General features: G+C 45.6%; 1 protein-coding gene across 1 annotated transcript in view; it reads left to right on the forward strand.

The window, feature by feature from the left end:
- Positions 1–20,252, forward strand: part of NPLOC4 (NPL4 homolog, ubiquitin recognition factor) — a 537,117-nt gene that overhangs the window by 17,476 nt on the left and 499,389 nt on the right. The window lies entirely within an intron of this gene.

Below are 20,252 nucleotides of genomic sequence, written 5' to 3' on the forward strand. Positions count from 1 at the left end.
TTGATGTTTGATGTTTTATTTCATTTTGTTTGATATTCATTTCATATCCATTATATTCTTGTTTACATATATTGTTCCTTTATGTTCATATTCACAAATTCTTTTTAAACGCTCCAATGCATTTCGAGCCGACAAGCCCTTTATCCGGGAGCACTACAAACAGAAATAAACGAAATATCCCATGTAACATATCAATTAAAGGTATACAGTCTAACATTTATACATAGCGGTTAGTGTATCATCTATACATGCATTGTGTACAACGTGTGATGTGTGGAATGCATGCTTAAAAAAAAACGTGTATCGCAAAAAAAGTGAGGCCGACATGATGACGATAAAGTGCACATAGTACTTACTCAAGCTCAGGCGTGTTGGGTCGGTGAGTCCTCAAGCTCAGACGTGTTTGGTCGGTGACTCCTAAGTGGAAAAAATGATAAACTAGTGTAAATAACGGTGTACCCTCAATGCGGGGTTACACTCAGAGTTGTATTAGCCAGCATGATATGACTTACTTGGGAAAAAGCTTTGCGTTTCGACAGCGTTTCAAGAATCAAGTCTCCAGCGGTAATCGCGGTACGGGTGTTGGTGATGCCGGAAGTGTAAGTATATCACATGTGATGCGGTCACGTGATCGGTGATTCGAATCTCAAAAATAAAAATAATAAACGGACTATAGTTCTCGGGTGCCATATTGGGTGTAAGTGTGTATACTATGAATCCGTTATGCAGAAAAGTCAATCGACCATACCTAAAGTGGTATGGTCGGTTGACTTTTCTGCATAACAGATTCATAGTACTCGGTTGACTTTTCTGCATAACAGATTCATAGTATACACACTTACACCCAATATGGCACCCGGGAACTATAGTCTGTTTATTATTTTTATTTTTGAGATTCGAATCACCGATCACGTGACCGCATCACATGTGATATACTTACACTTCCGGCATCACCAACACCCGTACCGCAATTACCGCTGAAGACTGATTCTTGAAACGCTGTCGAAACGCAAAGCTTTTTCCCAAGTAAGTCATATCATGCTGGCTAATACAACTCTGAGTGTAACCCCGCATTGAGGGTACACCGTTATTTATACTAGTTTATCATTTTTTCCACTTAGGACTCACCGACCCAACACGTCTGAGCTTGAGGACTCACCGACTCAACACGTCTGAGCTTGAGTAAGTACTATGTGCACTTTATCGTCATCATGTCGGCCTCACTTTTTTCGCGATACACGTTTTTTTTGAAGCATGCATTCCACACATCACACGTTGTACACAATGCATGTATCGATGATACACTTACCGCTATGTATAAATGTTAGACTGTATACCTTTAATTGATATGTTACATGGGATATTCCGTTTATTTCTGTTTGTAGTGCTCCTGGATAAAGGGCTTGTCGGCCCGAAATGCATTGGAGCGTTTAAAAAGAATTTGTGAATATGAACATAAAGCAACAATATATGTAAACAAGAATATAATGGATATGAAATGAATATCTATCAAACAAAATGAAATAAAGAAACATCAAACATCAACCATTGACGTAGTCTATATGTTAGAACCTATGGTGTGCCCAAAAACAGGGATGCGCTTACTGTGACAGTGCGCACAACTTTTCAATTTATGAGTCAACCGAGCAGGACGGCTCTGTTACCTGTCGGAGCACCCGACCATACATAGACATTGTGTACTCAAACTCATACAAGTAAGAACACGTGCTTTCGAGGTTGTGCAACTTTCCATCATTACAAAGTGTCACAATGGTGACACCCAGCTTTGTGGACCCTGGACAGATCATGTTAGGTGCCAAAAACCTAGTGGCCAATGCAAGCAATGTCACTACCACCCATAGTATGGCAATTGTTAATTTCTCCTCGGGAGGGGTAACTGGCCTCAAGAGTTGTTGTTAGTTCAGACTTCCCTGTAGAATGTTTGCTTGCCAATGACCTAGTATCTTCAGTCTGGTCTGAAGTGGAGTATAGGACTCATGCAAAGATGTTAGGTATATCAGCACATGTCCTTGCTGTGACCAGGTCACAAGTCGAAAATTGCAACACTGAACAGGCCCTGGATCCTGAAATAATGGACCAGTTGCCTACCAGGAGGAGGAGCAGTAGGGTAAGGCAGTGCCTTCCCCCTTGCCTCAGGAAGAGGATCAGCCTTCTCAGGAAGCTGATTGTGAGACCCAGGAGGAAACTGTCCTAGAAGAGATTGAGCCTGATCAGGTTGAGTTTCCTGGGACAGGGGGACCCTCCAGGGCAGATCTGAGGCAGGTGCAGTTGGACTGCCCTTCTCTTGAACCCCTCAGACAGCAAGCTGCTGCTGAGACTGCTGGGAATGCTAGTGGGACCCACAAAGTTTATTTGGATGATGGGCTCCTGTATTCAGAGGCTAGAGACCCCAAGCCCGGTGCTTCAAGGAGGTTAGTCATACCTTTGGCATTCAGAGGCTTCCTTCTCACACTAGCCCATGATATTCCCCTTGCAGGACTTCTTGGCCAGAACAAGACTTGGGACGGGCTTGTCCCTCACTTACACTGGCCCCACATTTCAGAAGACACCAAGGAGTTTTGTCGCTCCTGTGTCACCTGCCAAGCCAGTGTCAAATCAGGTGGCACCACAAAGGCCCCCCTAATACCACTACCTGTGGTGGGGGTTCCATTTGAAAGAGTAGGGATTGACATTGTTGGACCAACGGATCCCCAAACAGCCTCTGGGCACAGGTTTATTCTGGTGGTAGTGGATCATGCCACCAGATACCCAGAAGCTATTCCCCCAAGGACCACAACAGCACCTGTTGTGGCAAGAGCCCTCCTGGGAGTTTTCTCAAGAGTGGGTTTTCCAAAGGAGGTTGTCTCAGACAGAGGTGCAAACTTTATGTCTGGATATCTGACTGCTATGTGGAAGGAGTGTGGAGTGAACTATAAGATCACCACACCCTATTATCCACAATGCAATGGTATGGTGGAGAGATCCAACAAGACCTTAAAGGGCATGCTCAAGGGTTTACCTGAAAAGCGTAGGCGAAGATGGGACATCCTGCTGCCCTGCCTTTCGTTTGCTTACAGAGAGGTCCCACAGAAGGGGGTTGGCTATGGCCCTTTTGAACTTATGTTTGGGCATCCTGTAAGGGGACCCCTTTTGTCTGGTGAAGGAGGAATGGGAGTTACCTCTCAAACCTCCCAAACAAAACATTGTGGATTATGTACGCGGTCTCAGTTCCAGGATGGCTGAGTGTATGAAAAAGGCATCCAAAAACCTTGAGGCTAGCCAGGAATTACAGACGGCCTGGCATGACCAAAAGGCTGTGCTGACTGTTTACCAACCAGGACAGAAAGTGTGGGTGTTGGAGTCAGTGGCCCCAGCAGCTCTCCAAGACAAATGGTCTGGACCCCACACTATTGTTGAGCAAAAGGGAGAGGTAACCTATTTGATTGATCTTGGAACTCCCAGGAGCCCCCACAGGGTGCTTCATGTTAGCAGACTGAAACCATATACTGACAGGGCACACATGGGCTTGCTCATGGCTACAGATGAGGAACAGGAGGAGGAGAGTGACCCTCTCCCAGACCTTTTTTTCTCAGAACCCTGATGATGGTTCAGTTGATGGTGTAGCCTTGGCAGACAGCCTCACTGACCAACAGCAACAGGACTGCAGACAAGTTCTACAGTCCCACAGACATATGTTTTCTCTGACTCCCAAGTCAGACTACCTGGTGCACCCATGAAGCGGATACTGGGGGACAGACTGCCTGTTAAAAGGAAGATGTACAGGCAACCTGATAATGTCAGGGACTATATCAGGACAGGTCCAAAAGATGTTGGAGTTGGGAGTAATTGAGCCCTCAGAGAGCCCTTGGGCCAGTCCAGTAGTCCTGGTGCCTAAACCTCACACCCAAGATGGTAAGAGAGAGATGAGGTTTTGCGTGGAATACAGAGGCCTCAATGCTGTCACTAGGACAGATGCCCACCCAATACCAAGGGCAGATGAACTCATTGACAGATTGGCATCTGCCAAGCTTCTGAGTACATTTGACTTGACAGCTGGCTTCTGGCAGATCAAACTAGCTGATGATGCAAAAGCCAAAACAGCATTTTCAACCCCAGGAGGACATTATCAATTTGTGGTAATGCCCTGTGGTCTGAAAAATGCACCTGCCACATTCCAAAGGTTGGTGAACCAAGGCCTCTCCGGTCTGGATGACTATTGTGCAGCTTACCTAGATGATATTGCTGTCTTTAGCGCACCTGGTCCACCTGAAGAATGTTTTGGAGGCCCTGCAAAAGGCAGGCCCAACTATCAAGTCTACCAAGTGCCAGATAGGGCAGAGCAAGGTTGTATACCTGGGCCACCTTGTAGGTGGAGGACAGGTTCAACCATTGGAGAGCAAGATCCAGACCATAAAGGACTGGACTGCTACCACCACCCAGACAAAGGTCAGAGCTTTCTTGGGCCTGACTGGGTACTACAGGAAATGTGTCAAGGGGTATGGGTCCATAGTGACACCCCTTAATGACTTAACTTCCAAGAAAATGCCAAAGAAAGTTCAGTGGACAGTAAGCTGTCAAAAGGCATTTGATGATCGGAAGCAGGCCATGTGCACTGCTTCTATTCTGCAAAGTCCAGACTACTACAAAAAATTCATTGTTCAAACAGATGCTTCTGAGTTGGGTCTAGGTGTTGTTCTTTCACAACTGAGTAAAGATGGGCAAGACCAGCCAGTAGCTTTTATTAGCAGAAGGCTGACCCCTAGAGAAACGTTGGTCAGATATTGAGAGGGAGGCCTTTGCTGTGGTTTGGGCACAGAAGAAGCTGAGGCCATTCTTGTTTGGTACTCACTTCAAGATTCAGACACACCATAAGTCCCTCTTGTGGCTAAATCAGATGAACGGTGAAACTCCCAAACTGCTTAGGTGGTCCATTTCCCTACAGGGGATGGACTTTACAGTGGAACATAGACCTGGGTCTGACCATGCCAATGCAGATGGACTCTCCAGATATTTCCACTTAGAACATGAAGACTCATCTGGTCAGGGTTAGTTTAATGTCCCTACGTTGGGGGGGGGGGGGGGGTTGTGTAGGAGAGTAGGGTCTGCTTCCTATAGTCACCCCCACTTTTTGCTGTGATTTTCTGTTTTTTCGACTTTAGTGTGGCTGTGGGCCTGCTAATCAGACCCACGGCCCAGCTGTTCTCTCTCTAAATTGATACCATGTACTTTAGGTACATACCAGATTGGTATTGGGTCACCTTTGTGAGCCCCTGTATAGTGTACCACAGGTACCCAGGGCATAGGTGCATCCAAGGCCTACAAGGGGCTGCAGCATGTATTATACCACCCCTGGCTGTCCCTCCAAACTGACACTGCAGGCTGATCACTCAGCTTGAGTAAGGTGTTGTAATCGCCCCTTACTTGGATATAGTATATCTATATCTACCTATACATATAGACACATATGCACCTATAAGTCACTCCTATGGTAGGCCTCAATAATCCTGGAGGCAGAGTGCTTGGTTTTTTGTGAGAGGGTGCCCTAGCATGAGCTGAGCCCCTCTGCAGCTTTCGGAACCATCTCCATATAGCTGTTCTATGATATAGCCATACCATATACTCTTAAGTGCATTATAATCCTCGCGGTTAATGCTAACTTTAGTTTGGCTTTATGAAAACATGTTGTGTAAGGTGTCAAACACTTTGGAATACTACCCCCGCCAATTCTGGCGGCGGGGGTGCCATTCCACCCTTCTAGAGGGAAAAGACATGTATGTTACTGCTTTACCTGGTTAAAGTTAAACAGAGCCCCAGCATCATAAAATGGATACTGCTGCCACAGACACAAGTCTGACCTCCTGCTGCTGGATGAAACTCCGGCAGGGGATGCCTGGACAATAGGCTTCCTGTCCAGGGAGGTGCCAGCACCTCCCCAGATAGGCAGATGTGCATTGGGACAGGGAGGGCTGCATCAGCAGATGCTTTTTGAGACACTGCCTGGGGCACACAAGGTGCTCCATGCATAGCCCGGTTCAAACCAGTTGCTGGGGCACTCCAGCCCCAGCTCTGGCGCGAAACTGGACAAAGGGAAAGAGGTGTTACCACCCCCTTCTCAGGTCCACCCATAGGAGGGACCTAGGCAGGTAATCCAGCCCCTTAGCTTAGTATAAGTATTGGAGCTGTGTCCCCAGGACTTTAGATTATCCTGGAAAGAAACTTTGATACAGAACTCTTGGACCTTCGACATTCTATTCTGACTAGAAGACTGAAGACCTCTCCCTTGTGCTCAAGGAGTGACCACCCTGTGCAAACAGGCACCACCAGTAACTTGCCGGTCTGCTTTGTTGACGCTCCCGCCGGAACCCGAAGACTCAGCGACACAGGAACTGGACTCTCAGACTTCTCTAACTCCGACCCACATCCACAGCAAAGCTGAGACCCGGGGCGGACCCGAGAGACGTGGGACCGGACACCCTGGACATCCTGCATTTTGCTAACTGCTCGACTACCGAGGTACCCTTGCAGTTGTGCATTGGGGTACGAGAAGCCCCAGACGCGTGCGCCATTTGCACCGAAGCTCAGCCCTCCACACTCCACGAGTGCCGCGTGGAGCCAATCTCGACATCCTGCGTGGGTTGCGGTTGCCGAGGCTTGTTGGGTCCAATCCGGATACCGACACTGCAGTCAACTAGATCCTTCGTGGGACAGCTCGAATCCAGCTCCTGTTCGTCGATGCCTCCTGGACCTTGTGGCTGAAGAGATAAGCTCACCTTCTTCACCTTCAAGCACGCGACATCGCCTGGTTCCTTCCTGGTTACTGGCTAGTGACCCAGACTCTGTCCCCTCTGCTTTCAGGTTCTTCACATCGTCGATCCACCCCTGGATCCACCCGGATACTTTTCCTCGGGTCACCTGCAGCACTTCTTTGCAGATCTCCATTGAAAATGACGACGAAACCCAACACCAAAAGGCACCTATGCAACCGGCTTCCCTGGGTGAGGTAACACGAGTACTCTGGTGCTCCCATGGGTCTTGACTCTCGAAGTGTCCTAGTCTAAAGAGGTTTCATCGTATTCATCCGGAAGTGTCCTTAAACAGTAACTTTGTAACTTCTTCGTTTCCCATTATAAGTCAATGGTAACTCGCGACTGTGTTTAGACACTGCACGCATTTCCCGTGAGCCTCCTACTTCCTAATCTTTGGTTGTTTAGTGTAGTCCCAGCGATTCTACAGGCCCTAGGTCTGCTGTTTAACTCTCACATGGTTGTTATACCACTTCTTTAGTATGTTTTGTGAGGCCCCTAGGGCATAACTGTATTTGTGCAACTTATCGTATGCTAATTGAGTAACTTGTGATGTACTTTTACCTCTGACCTCATAAAGAGTGCAGCAGGGTTGTGTTTAGAATAAATACATATATATTTGATATATACCTTGTGTGGTGTCCTTTCCTTTGGTATTCAAGGGATTATAATTGGTAAAACAGCTTGCTTTACATGCTCTCTGAAGTCTTAGCCTATGACTGCTGGTCCATGCTACCACTAGGATAGCTTGTCTATAAGGTTGACTTTACAACCACCATCAATAAGGGTCGATTAGACTGGTGCAAGGTGCCCACTAGAACTAGGGGACATCTTATGCCAGGCTAACTTCTCACATTTTCTCCAGAGAAAGGTGTTAAAAGTTAAATTTGCACTTTCTCTGAAGATTTCTCTTGATCAAGTATACATATGCATTTGCTCAAGCAAAAATGGAATTCATAAACGTTTTCTAGGAGTATGGTTTCCTGCCCCACTTCCTGAAAGTCTTAAATATTTTGTTAGAGCATTTGAAGTAGAAACAATTGTAAGCAACTTCCACCCACAGCAGTCTCCTTTTCAGGAGAAAGCCAAAAGCTCGGTTGAAGAGGGTTGAGTATCTTATAAAAATGAACAACAATGTAAAAGGTTATATTGCACCAATCTATATAAATTGTGGAGGAGAGCCAGGCATTACCATTAACTGTCAAATTTAGAATATGAGGGATCAATGGAACTTAGTAAGAACTGATACCAACACATCTTAAAGGTCACTCTGCGTCTCAGTTGGTGAGGTTGGTCCTAGGATTAGCTGTGAATTGTCGCAAGATAAACTGTTAGGTACGTGGAGGTACCAGGTCATTCAAACAGCATGGGACATTTTTCATGGACTTTAGATAGTCACCACCATGATAGCAAGAATAAGCAGGAGCCTCTAGAAGACAGACCTTTTCTCCTTAATCACTTTTACTACCCGATTAGGTGTTGTTGCGGCCCATGTTGCTTTCAAGTAGATTTTTTTGTGTCCTTATTGGCTTTCCTTTTTATTGATGAGGTGTGCGGTGTGTAGTGTAACAGTGCATATAGCAAGGGGCTAGTAGGGCCATACTACCTCCTCTTTACACAAGGAGTGTGGTCTTTCTGCTGCAGTAACTCAAGGTAAGGGTGGTCTCTGAAAGTTGGGAAACATGCTTTCCATGGCAAAAGTAATACCTCACTTAGACATTCTGTAGCTAGTTTTGGGCGGTCTGAGAGTTGCAATTTATGCGAACAGTTCAAGGCGGCTTTGAGCAGGCATGCAGAAGCCCAACATTAAGGCAGACTACTGTTCATTGATGGGGCCCTCTGATACCCTTCTGTGGTTTGATAGTATTCACTAGATATTGGGCAGTAGTACTGAGTGGGATTATTGTTTTCCACTAAATTCCTGCAGTCAGTCTAAGGTACTATAACTCTACAATTTATTAGCTAAATACCTCACTTAATACACTTGACTCTTCAAGGGATTCAAGACATGCTCAAGAAGAGAAAAGGATTTTAGCTCCGCTACAGCATGACATAGCAATCACATTCAATGTAATTGTTGTGCAATCAGGGCTATTGCTTTTATAATCTCACTGGATTAAACACTCACCACTGACATTTGATGTGATTTGCAGGTCACAAATGTGAACCCTGGGAAGCCTTCTATCCTTCCTGGGTTTGTAAATTCAGGATCTGTTATTTGATGCACTTGAAAACACCAGACGTTTGGAAAGTGAAAGGAAAAAAAATATTATTTTGATAAAAATACATAAAACAAAGTAATGGGTAACTACAAGTAAATTAGCTCAGCAGTGTAGATCCTACTAAGCAAGGACATTTAAGGATCATCCACACCAAAATATTTTTCTTTTCAACTAGTTATTTTGTGCACTTTTATTAATGCATATTTTTTCCACTTCTGTGCAACATCAAAAGCTTCCAAGAGGTGATAGTGATTTTTGCCGATTTGGGAATTTAGATTTCTCAAGGCTGGGTAAGTATTTGAAATATATTTTAATGTGAGATTCGTAAATAATTGAAGATTATTGTTGAGCTATATATGTTAATTTTAAGGTGTTCCTGGATGTATTTATATATCCTATAAAATAGAGAATGAAATGTGGTCTTGTGTTTGACTGTGGACCAAGGAGGTGAAAGTTCTGATTTAACTTTTTGCACGTAAGTCAGATTTGTTTTCTTCTACCAACGTTCTCTTTAGATCTTAAAGTGAACATTTCGATTTAAGATAGTGTTTTTAACGTGCACCTCAAACACGTCTTCAGACTGTATGCACTTTCAGTTTCGCTTGGAAATACAGTTTGGAACGTAGGAGAATAATGTAAATTGTCTGTTTTTCCTTCTGTGTTTTGCAAAGCATTTCTCAATCTTCATCAGAACACATGTTGGGGGTTGACGCAGGTGTATGGATTCTGCCTGCTAATTTTTAGAAAGTGTACCCCTTTCCCCCTTAGCTCCTAACTTAGGTGTTACCTCGTGCCCCAACACTGCAGCTGCTGACATTTTGCAAACGCTGTGATGTCTGTAACTTGGCCTCAGGATGTTTGTATACATCCATCTCACTGGCATGTTCCCCTTTATTTTGGAGAATGGCCCAGGAGTGAATTGTTTTAATTTCTTATCTGAGGAACAGAGAACTTCGGACCATTAACCCTTATATTGCCTAATGAACTGAAAATGTGAAACACTTTTGTGCTTTGAACTTGAATAAAGAATACTAGCATGAAATACATATGCATTAATGGGAAGTTTGTTGGTTAAAATAATTCACCCAGCTCATTTTGTTACTTCACTAATAGCAGTTTGAAAATGTAATTGCTGAGTTCCACATATCGGTTTAAAAAATATTACCACATTCGGAAATTTCCCAATTTGATACGCATTAGATACATGTGACTTATAAAAATAAAAACCTTATTTTCACATTTCTTTATGAATATGTTATTGTTTTTGTAAAGTGGGACCTTGACTCTTATTAAAGTGAGCATTGTTATAAGTGCATGAAATCACTTCTTGTGACGTACTTTGAATTACATATGTAGTAGTATTTCTTATTGGTCATAGTAAAAGCCTTAACAATTCAATCTAGAAAAACTTAAAAAAGATTACTCAATCATAGCAATGCAATATTGGCCTAAATAGTACTATTTCAATTCCTTAAAGTGTCTAATTCACAACTGGATAACATTTCAGTAAATCTTTGAGCAGCGAAAATACACTTTTAAAACTATAAATCTAATAGTTCATTTTTTTATAAAAAAACGATAATAGTAATAATAAATTGACTAACCTAAATGGAAATATGTGGTGTAGAAAACTTGATTAACCAACTCAAATGTTCATATTTAAGGAGCACTCCAGCAAGTTAACGTTTCCTTGTAAATCTGCCTGTCATAATCCAAGCAGCCCTAATCTAAGAATCCTCCGCATGATACGGTTTGGATTAGTCAGTTCTGTAAAAGAAAGCTAGACCTTCAAATAAAATGATTACATTATAGATTTTATAATGGGGGGTACCACCATCCTAGGGCTGGTAACTTTATCCCCCTTAATCATCAGGATATTTTCCTTTATTGCTCCGGCTGTATATGCCTTCAAGGGTAAGGTGCCTAGTCAAAATTTAATATACAAGGAGCACTTTGCTTCACTGTAGATCACAGCGTTATAAATGTCAAAACCAACTGTAGTTTCATGCAAAATCTAGATGTCATTGAGTCAGTCTTGACATTGCTAATGACATTCTTAATTTTATACTACCAGTACAATTATTTTACTCATATGCATGTCAAAAAGTTAATGGTGGAAGGATCTTCGAACATAGATTCCAAAATCAAGCAACTTTAAGGTGTTGCATACATTGGTCTTCCATTACACGCCGTTTGCAAAGCCACAAGATACGATCTGCATCAAGGACTTGGCCTTTATATATCTCACCATATTTTGTCAATAGAAAATTAGCATAAGAGCAATGATGTCCAAAATGGATTTAGTTCCCATTTCCAAGTACAAAGCAGTGAAAAGGATCCTTTGAGTAGACATAAAGTGGTTCACATTCTTCTGGAGGGCCCTGGTGTCTACAAACACCAGATCACAGAACCATATGTAATTACATTAATTACTTTGGTTGTATATGCATGGAGTAAAGTGCTTATTCATTGGGCTTCAGTCTTTTGTTTACATCTAATCGTAGATGTTTCAAGGTCACAGCTGTTTTCTCCAGTGTCAATTTTAAATCGAAATGGATACCCAAATAAACTATTCAAAACTCTTGAGTAGTTTATTTTTAACCTAAACGGATCATTTAATTTGCCAGTTCAATTTTAGTACAATTCATGTAGCGATTACTGCATTTATTGTCAGATGATTTTGGCGACAATAGCCAACCAAAAGCTTCAATTGAATTATCTATTCAGTCCACCCATTACTTTCCTTAAGGCTTTTGTCTTGGTTTGCATACTCTGTAAAGTGTCTGATTCACTAAGCTTCCTTCCAGGAACCGAAATACAAAATACCATCATCTAATTTCTGCCAATTTGTTCTGGGGCCATTGCATGTCTGTACTGTCCAATGGGATTCTATGTCAGGACCGGAGGCTTCAGATTATGCTTTTCTCTCTCCGCTGTTTATTCAAAAGTCATCGCATAGCAGCCAGAAAAGCAATAAACATGAAAAAATATATCACATAATACCCAACATCGGGTTAATAAGATCAACAGAAAAAATCAGAACACATTCAGGGAACTCCATATCCCATCAGTCCATGTACATAGTCCTTCTACAGTGTCCATAATCCTTAAAGTAGGATGTCCATCTTATGGTCTCTTCCTCTTTCTTCGCTGCTTCGCAGCCAGCTAAGTGCTTTTTCCTATGCTCTCCCTCGTTATTGCAATGTGGGGGTGTTATGGGTTTTAGGCACGGTATATTTTTTTTGTATTTGGGCTTAGGGGCTCTTAATTGATATTCTTGTGCACGTTTATCTTTCAGAGCCCTGTTATTTGGCGCGGGGACGCCTCGCCCCTGACGCGACTGTCCCCGAGAGTTGCGGTGTTACCTCCTCGCCGCTAGAGGGAGGCGTCGGGCCTCTTTCCTCCTCGGTGTGGTTCCCCGTCAGACGGGAGAAGCGCCAAGGAGGAGAGCCACGCCGGAGCCTTCCTCTGCCGCCTCACCTTGACGCCCTGTTGGGTTGTATTGCCCCAATTTGATCTACGCCCTTAACGGGTCTTTACTAGCGGACTACCGCAATTGACGCCTTCGGGCTGTACTTTTCAGCACTTCGGGCGGTTGGCCCGCTTGCCAGCGTTTACCTTTAGCTAGCATGCAGGGAGGCGGCCTTGACCCGGTCTCTGCTGAGAGGGTTGGCGCGCTGGGTGGAGTGCTGCCACTATTCTCCCTGGTTTACCAGTGACAAAAGCCTTTGCTAACCTCCGGTTGGCCCATACCCCTGGTCCCTAGTGCCAGTTAGAACTTTCCGCCCTTCCCGCGACATAGCAGGTAGGCAGCATGGCGGAAGGGTATTATATGGAGGAGGAGGAAACCCACCAGTATCTGGGGGATGATGAGTTTTATGACGCAGTGGATCATCTATCTACAGGTGTGTGCAGGAGATAGTGGGCCCAAGGAGGATCGCCTCTCGGCCCGTATTGCGGAGGAGTGCGCGAAACTGGCTCCCGCACCAGTGGGTGCCCCTGCGGGTTCCCAGTCCCCTGGGGAGGGTCACCCGCCAGCACCCAAGAACCCTGCCCCGGCGTCGCTCCCGGCCCCAGGGCCTTCGGTCCACACGGGGACAGCCCCTTCCTCTCCGGGAGGGCTCTCCCCGTCGGACACCGATGACGAGGAGGACTCAGTGCGGTCTTGGCGCCCGTCCGGTACTTCGGCTGAATTGCCTCAGGACGCCTCAGGTATGCTAGACCCGGACGATATCATCCATCCGAGGACGGCTGCCTGGACGCCGGGCCGGGTCGCGAGGTTCATGACGGGGCGCCTCCGCAAGCTCTAGAGAAGGAGGCACGTAGTTGCCTGCGGAGAGAATGTCTGCGTCTGACACTCGAAGGGAAGGTGGCCATGACTCCAGAACTAGACCGGAAGATGGCCACCTTTATGGCTAAGTTCGTAAAGGACCCTCGCAAGGGAATCAACAGCTCTTGGCGGTCATGCCAGGATAAGCTTATGGATACCATAGGCCCCCTGACGAAGATCTTGGATATGGCAGAGGAGGCCAAGGCGTCGGGCTCTACAATAGCCCCTGACGTGTTGTCTAATTGGGCGCAGAGGGCAGTTATTTTCCTAGGCAACGCCAACTGCACGCTCTCCACTGAACGCCGGCGCTCGCTACTCATCAAACTTGATCCCAAGTTAGGGTATCTGGCCTCTTCAGAGGCAGGAGCGGTGGCGCAAGGCGGCCTGTTTGGCGACCCGTTCATAAAGGAGTTGGGGAAGTTTGTTTCCACTTTTTCCTCCCTAGACAAGGCCCAGTCCACCATCAAGAGGGTGTTTCAACAACGTTTTTCTAGGGGGGCCGGTCGTGGTAGGGGCCTCACGACCGGCCGTGGCGGACAGAACCAGCCCAATAGGGGGCAAGGCTCCGGCAGAGGCCAGTACAACTCTTCGGCCAACTATAACAACTTCTACCCCACCAAGGGTCAACGTTTTCGTGGCAGAGGTGGCTTCAGGAACGACGCTGGAAACAATAGTTCCCACGGTGAGTGTAATCCATCCGGATCGAGTGCTAATAGGAGGGCGGTTGGCTTGTTTCCCAGAGGCCTGGCGGGCCATCACGAGGGACGCCTGGGTTCTTCAGACCGTGCAAAGTTTCCATATAGAGTTTTACGATCAGCCTTTCTAGGTGAAAGCGCCTCATCCAACTGTTTTCTCGCAAGAAGATGGGCGGTTGATCGACGAAGAGGTCTCAGAGCTGTTACGCAAAGGGGCCATTTGCCGATCAACGAGACACCCCTCAGGCTTCCTCAGCAATGTGTTCCTAGTGGAAAAGACGGACGGGGGCAAGAGACCCGTTATAAACCTTCGGGTGTTCAACGGCTGGTTGGTATACAACCATTTCAAGATGGAGGGTATCCACCTCCTGAGAGATGTGCTCTTGCCCAACGACTGGATGGTCCGGTTGGACCTCAAGGACGCTTATCTGGTGGTTCCCATACACCCGCCTTACCGTCGATTCCTACAGTTTCTCTGGCTGGACCAGATTTTCGAATTCACAGCCCTTCCGTTCGGACTTTCCTCTGCCCCTTGGTGTTTCACCAAGTTGCTACGCCCGGCAGTGGAGGTCCTTCGGAGTCAGGGAATTCGGATGATCGTCTATCTGGACGACATTCTGCTTATGGCTCAATGTCCCAACAAGTTGGTGCTTCAACTCGACCAGACAATTTCTCTCTTGCAGGGTCTGGGTTTCATTGTCAACAAGGACAAGTCAGTCTTCATACCCTCCCAGAAGATGGTGTTCCTAGGGTTCGTGGTGGACTCAGTGCAGGCGTCTTTAAGCCTTCCCCCTCGGAAGATGGCCAAGATCAGGCACGTGCTTCGGCAGACGATCGCCAAGTCGCACACGTCCCTACGACAGATTGCCAGGGTAGTAGGGCTTCTCTTGTCCTCGATTCAGGCAATCTTTCCAGGGCCACTTCATTATCGGGCCCTGCAACGCCTCAAGGCTTACCACGTCAGAAGGGGCCTAACGTACGAGCAGTCGGTTCCTCTGTCAGAGGAAGTGAAAGGGGAAATGTCCTGGTGGCGCTCTCATATGGAGGCGTGGAACGGCCGAGCAATTTTTGGGTCGATTCCGGATCCGATCATAGAATCGGACGCCAGCAGAACAGGCTTGGGCGCCTGCTGCAGGGATTTTTCCACAGGCGGCGGTTGGTTGTTAGAGGAGCAGCAGCTCCATATCAATTGCCTAGAGCTTCTGGCGGGCTCTTTTGCGGTCCGTTGTTGGACCAAGGACTCGGCGAAGTCATGTGTTCTTTTACGGATGGACAACATATCAGCGGTCCGTTATGTCAACCACCTGGGCGGCCCTCGGTCGCGGGCGTTAGCAGACCTGGCGAAAGATTTTTGGGATTACTGCCTAGCCCATCAGGTCTCGGTGCCGGCGGAGTACCTCCCGGGCCAGGCTAATCAGGTGGCGGATTGGCACTCGAGGTATCTGCGGGATTCGAGTCTCTGGAAACTGGATGCGCGGGTGTTACACTGGTTAGAAACCATGTGGGGTCCGTTCTCGGTGGACCTGTTCGCGTCCTGTCTCGACTTCCAGTTGCCGAGGGTTTTCAGTTGGAGAACGGATCCTTTGGCGGAGGCGACAGATGCGTTCCTCCAAGATTGGAGTTGTGAACAGCCTTACGCTTTTCCCCCGTTCTCGATGGTGGTGAGGTCGGCGGCCCATCTGCGCCGCCAGAAAACGGACGTGGTGATGATGACGCCCTGGTGGCGGTCGCAAGTTTGGTTTCCGGTTCTTCTGGAACTTTCTTGGGATTCTCCAATCCTACTCCCCCGGTTTCCTCGTCTCCTTCTCAATCCAGACGGGGAGCCTCATCACCTCATCATGCAGGATTCTCTCCACCTCATGGCGTGGCGGCTTTCAAGAGACGCTGGTCGCTCCCGGGACTTTCGGGCTCGGCTGAGTCCTTCCTGTCTAAAGCGTGGGCCGTCAGTACAACAAAGAGGTACCGCTCGGCTTGGTCCAGGTGGGTTCGTTGGTGTCTTCGACGGGACCTGGATCCCCTGGTCGCAGGTGTCGTTCCCATCTTAAACTTCGTAGCGGAGCTGGCGGCGGATGGGCTGGCCTACAGGACCATTAACGCAATGCGTTCGGTGATCTCGGCAGCGCATGAACCACTGGATGGGGCCCCTGTCGGGGAGCATCCTTTGATTTGCAGGCTTCTTCCGGGTGTACGTCTTTCTTTACCCCCGGAGCCGAGATATTCCGTCTTGTGGGACGTGAATGTGGTTTTAAACCTTTTCCTTTCCTGGCAGCACAAACGCCATCTTTCACTGAAAGAGTTATCCGCAAAATTGGCTATGCATTTGTGTCTAGTATCCTGTCGCCGTGTTTCTGATGTGCGTGCCTTGGATATCTCTGCACGGATGTTTTTCCCTGAAGGGGTTACGTTTACTGTGGGACGCCGTACGAAGTCCGCTACGAGATCCATCTCGTATGCGGCCTTTGTGGACGTTCCCAAACTCTGTGTAGTGCAGTGTTTAAAGAGTAACGAAGACGTGACGCTGAAATTTCACCCCCCCGGGCGAGAGGCAACTTTTAATTGCTCTTTGAAAACCGCACAGGGTGGTGTCTTCCCCCACTATCGCCCGTTGGGTGCTCCAAGAAGCTGGCATTGATACTAAACAATTTGGAGCTCATTCGGCTAGAGGTGCCATGGCCTCCAAGGCTTTCCCCTTAGGAGCACGTTTGGAGGACCCGATGCGTGCGGCGGACTGGTCCTCGGACTCCACTTTCAAGCGGTTTTATTTTAAGCCTGTGGTGGATATTGCAAGTTTGGTGGTTAATCAGCTTTGAACAAGCATAATCTGAAGCCTCCGGTCCCGACATAGAATCGAAATTTGCCTTGCATAGTAACGGTAAGTTTCAATTCTATTAAGGACACGGAGGCGAGGATTATCCCACCCATGCTTCCTACGGAGATCCCTCCCCGTATGGCTGTAACTAATCAGTTTATCTTTAAATGGGATCGTTACGACTTGTTGTGAGGTTGAGTGTTGTTCTTAATTGTTTGGTCTTTTTCCTCTGGCGGAATGGCAACGCTCACGCTGTTGTGTTTTTCCTGCTAGGCAATGATGGCGCAAAGCAAGACCGTGGATGAGATGGTGTGTCTCGCGCAAAGAAAGAGGAAGAGACCATAAGATGGACGTCCTACCTTAAGGATTATGGACACTGTAGAAGGACTATGTACATGGACTGATGGGATATGGAGTTCCCTGAATGTGTTCTAATTTTTTCTGTTGATCTTATTAACCCGATGTTGGGTATTATGTGAAATATTTTTTCATGTTTATTGCTTTTCTGGCTGCTATGCGATGACTTTTGAATAAATAGCGGAGAGAGAAAAGCCTAATCCTCGCCTTCGTGTCCTTAATAGAATTGAAACTTACCGTTACTATGCTAGCCAAATTTCGATTCCCCTTGTGTACCCGGACGGGAACAACACTATTTGTAGGTGAATTTCACTTGGCCAGTATTGGTAGACCCGATCAACACAAAAATATTTTGACAGCCGGGGTCTTTCAGAAGCACCTTTTGACCCCACTATCAGACCTCACGAAAATTCCCAGAAGTGTTCATTAATTTATGTTCCTATTGGCTGAATATCCTTTTCTTCTTTTCAGAGTCGTTCTGTGTAAAGCCTTGCTTTTTCCATCTGTTCATTCAAAGCTGTATATACATGGGTTTGAGTTTATCTAGTCTGGAAAGTCTGGTCCACCAAGCCTGGAACAGATAATTCCATTATTCGACTGGTCTTGTTTCATAGACATCTTTTGAAAAGTCACACACCTACTCTGAGTTTTCCTCTCTTGATAAGAGTAGTTTTCCAACTCTTTTTGGTATTCACAAAAATTTGGAGAGGATACTTGGCACTCTCTGAAAATCTTGCATTTCTGTGCTGGTTAAAGTGCAGTAAATTATTTATCTTTTATTCTCAACTAGAATTTTTTTATTGTAGTGTATATAGTTTGCAGATTTAAGCAAGCTGTAGGTAAGTAGAATGTGTGAAAAACTATTGAGAAGTCTTGTGAATACCAGTAAAACTAGAAGGATGGGCGTTTATTATCTTCTCGTTGGCAACCCATCCCCTCCTCAAGGCATACATGGCGCTGCTACCTCCCCTATACTTAAAAACAAATATCCAACAGTATGGCAGATTTTCTGCACTACAAATTTAATCTGCCGATGAAAATATTTGGTGATGTTGATGCCATGATTCATGATCTGGTAATTTACTCCCCAATAAGTCGTTTATTCACACTTAAGCTGAACTGATATAATTACAAAAATGTGGTGAATTAGGGTCTTTCTAGTCCTGCAATGGAGTAGCAGTAGTTAACCTACAGTAATTCAGGCAGAAAGAGCTACTTGCATCTCTCGATTTCTGGTCGTGTGATAAAAAATGTCCTTATTGGAACCTGCACTGTATGTATCGCACAAATAGGAAATCTTATTTTATCCTGTAAAGAATATGCTATCTCTGCATCCTTTCATAGTACTGCAGAGGTATCGTAACCTGCTGATGGCTTGCCCTCATTTGAACCCAACGCCAACTCTGAGTTTTCAACATGATTAATAAAGTAATTTATTGTAGCCTTTTAGTAGTTGACCGATTTTGAACTGTCCATCAAACCTCATAGGACTCATTCAGTAATGACTTGTTTGCTTTAAATCAAAATGCTACTTCTGAAACCCGCGAGCATCAAAAGCATCCAAAATCACGCATCATTCCGAAAAAGCTATAAAAACATGCCCTTTTCCTAAATAATCCGCTCTTCTTCTAGTCAATCTGTCTGCCCATTTGTCTGTTTGAGATCCGCGCTGGGACCCCCCTTTGCTGGGTCAACAATGTGCTCTACAAAATCAATAACCCAACATTTAAAATAAAGTTCCATCACTAAAATACGTAGTATTTGAATGGAGTCACTTGAAGTGCTGTGTTTTTTCTTCGTGTTCCATTTCTACTGTTCCTTTGCCAAAAAAGTGTGTAAATGTTACATCCTTTTAGTGAAATGTTTTTTTTTTGTAGCATATATCCCATTTGGATAGCATAGTGCTAGCATGCTACAGGCCCTGCTAAAAAGGAGATTATAATTGGAAATTACATTCCGATATATTGTTGTAGCTTAATTACTGGAAAAAAATCAAAGGTCGAGCTATCCTGTGATTTAGAGATAAATATTTATTGTTCTTATTCACACATCAAACCGCCCCTCCAAGTCCCTGCAGCTCTCCAGGGATTCAGAGGGACGATGGTTTGGTGTGTCTGTGATAAAGTGGAATTGTGGACAACCACCCCCAACAAGAACCGTATAGTATGGAGATGATCATGGGATTGTTTCTTCTCATTTTGTTACTTATTTGTAAGGCATTCATTTAAAAAGAATGAATAGTTGTGTCTTTTACAGGTTTCTTGAATGGCATGGAACATAAAGCCATTTTCTGCAGGATCTCATTCTCCTAGCTTCAAAAGGCTTTATGGATGGTGCAAAGAATATTGATTTTCATTCTGGCTCCTAGGTGTCATTGGAGGGATTTCAAAGTAGTATTGCCATTGTTGATGTGGTTGTTTTTCGAAAGCTTTGATGCATTCTGGCTATCTGGTCCTGTAGCCTTTGAAACCTGGCATTGAGTTATTTATGGAGACCAGTGTAGATGATGTTGCAGCAGTCCTGATGTGCCATGACATTAGGATCGTATCAGCTCTACCTGATAATCAATTTGGAGTAAGGGAAGGATTTTGCAAGGAAAAGGCTGATCGGGAACGCTATCCTTGACCACTGCGGTGACTGGATATCCACATGAAAGTTTGGTGTCTAAAGTTTTTTACAACGACCCTGGATGTTTGTCTTCTTAGTGGAGGGGTTCCTATACATTACAAACGGTCAAATAGTGTTGGGATAGGTTCCATAGCTCCCTTAATGAGGATCTCTGTTTTATTCTGTTAATGCGGAAGAGGCTCTTACTCATCCTTTGGAACACATGGATATTGATTAACAGACAAGACAGACATGACACCGGGCACCTGAAGCATGGACCGCTTGACATGCCCTGTAGATGTATTTAAACAAATGAACATTTTGGAATGCCTTTTGTTGGTAATTGCTAGGGATGCAGGAATGGGTAATGAAGACTGTTTTAATTTCTACAGTGGACAGCTTTTTAAATGATTCCCCATGCAAATAGGT

This window comes from Lissotriton vulgaris, chromosome 7 (assembly GCF_964263255.1).
Source record: "Lissotriton vulgaris chromosome 7, aLisVul1.2, whole genome shotgun sequence".
Taxonomy (NCBI): domain Eukaryota; kingdom Metazoa; phylum Chordata; class Amphibia; order Caudata; family Salamandridae; genus Lissotriton; species Lissotriton vulgaris.